The sequence below is a fragment of the Pristiophorus japonicus genome, unplaced genomic scaffold (assembly GCF_044704955.1).
Source record: "Pristiophorus japonicus isolate sPriJap1 unplaced genomic scaffold, sPriJap1.hap1 HAP1_SCAFFOLD_47, whole genome shotgun sequence".
In the NCBI taxonomy this organism is placed as follows: domain Eukaryota; kingdom Metazoa; phylum Chordata; class Chondrichthyes; family Pristiophoridae; genus Pristiophorus; species Pristiophorus japonicus.
Genome location: NW_027254374.1, coordinates 1,423,565 through 1,425,323, shown reverse-complemented (window position 1 = coordinate 1,425,323; position 1,759 = coordinate 1,423,565). Strand labels below are relative to the sequence as shown.

Genomic DNA, 1,759 nt, shown 5'->3' with positions numbered 1-1,759 from the left:
TCTTCCACAATCTACCGACTCTTTGGTAAAGAAGTTAATCTTGAATTTTCTATTAAATTTATCGGTGACTGGCTTATATGTAAGACGACTATTTCTCAACTCGCTTACAATAGCAAATATTTTTTCTGTGTCGGCCCGACCCAAACCATTCATAATGTTAAAGTCCGTCTCTGCCTTGTCTTTTTTTTTTATTGAAAAGTTCACCAGTTTGTTCAGTTTTTCCCGATAAGTTAAACCTTCCAGGTCTTGCCGAATTGCTCCCTTCTGTGCTGTGAGAATCTACAATACTACGATTTAATTTTCACATCGACTGGGAGATACAAAAGTGCAAGCATATGGTTCAATTTTTCTGATATTTCGCACCGAACATTGGACTAATGAACAATGCCATTGTGTAGCTGCGATGGCCGAGTGGTTAAGGCATTGAACTCGAAATTTAAAGGGGTTTCCCCGCGCACATTCAAGCTCTGCTCGCAGCGATTGTGCAGCGAACCTATTTTTTTAATGTTTTCCCTGTGGATATCACTGGACCAGAATGTGATCACCGTTCCATGTACTGCCCTTCAATGACGCGAAGCAGTAGTTCGAATTGGAAAAACTGATACATTATCGGCATTAAACAGTGATTAGTTTGTAGGAAACAGTTTACAAACATCAGTGAGGAATATTCATAGAAAGCATCATGAAAAAAATACATTTTAACAAAGATCCTTCCAATGTTTAGGTGGAATTCACCGTCAGCTGATGAGGGCGAATGTGATTTGGCTTCGTAAAGTTGAACGAGATTTAATACAACGACGACGATAATGACTCGAACCTGCGATCTTTTGATAACATCGGGATTTGCAGGGATGTAAAACACCTTATCAATTAGTCCAAACGCCCTCTGCGGTTTAAAGCAAACAAATGATGATAACGAGCGAACACACGGGATTTGCATTTATTTCAGTTGCTTACTTTTCACAACAAACCAATCGGCGGCAGCGAGCCATTCACGAATTGAAATACGAGATGACACAATGTTCCTGTGGTTATGGAATTGTTCATTAAATTATGGAATAACTCCGTAGGTCCATGAGCTCTTGGCAGAACTAAGATTTTGTAGCATTGCTTCAAAGTGTTGCAAGTCCCGTGTGAGTTCCGTTCCTCAATGTTTATACTGCTCTGAAATAATAAAACTAATATACCAGCACCACACCTCCAAAAATAAAATAAATATACAATAAGATGATCGAAACCATGACGTTATCATTATTACCACCACGCTCGAAGGCAACTGAGCTAATCAGCCTTGTTCGCATGGGGCTTTTTCAGATGCTGTAATAGAAACAAACCGAGCATTTCCACCGCGTCTTTCACCTCAGGATTTCACAATGCGCAACAGAGCAAATGAACGACATTTAAGGAATGGTCATTTTTGTAACGTAGGAAATGCAAAAGCAGATTTGCACCATCAAGAAAGCACAATGTGATAGAGACCAGATTTTGGTTGAGGGATAAATATTGGTCCCAGGACACTGGGTGAACACACCTGCTCTTCTTCCTAATAGTGGCCTTGAGATGCTTTATGTCCAGCTCGGGGGGCAGACCGGGCGTCGGTTGAAAATCTCATCCTCAAGAAAGCAACTCTGACAGTGCATAGCTCCCTTAGCTTTGTCTGTCCAACAGCGAAAAACCTACTCGACCTCCTCCACACCAATCTGTCTGTCGCATATACAGCTTTCCTTGACAGTTTTGAAAGCAGTGAACTGAGGGATAT

The 1,759-nt window shown here is 41.0% G+C and overlaps 1 non-coding gene across 1 annotated transcript; it reads left to right on the top strand.

The window, feature by feature from the left end:
* Positions 1-397: 397 nt before the first annotated feature.
* Positions 398-479, top strand: trnas-cga (transfer RNA serine (anticodon CGA)). The gene has a single exon. It is a non-coding gene; the product is annotated as a tRNA-Ser (tRNA).
* Positions 480-1,759: the final 1,280 nt, after the last annotated feature.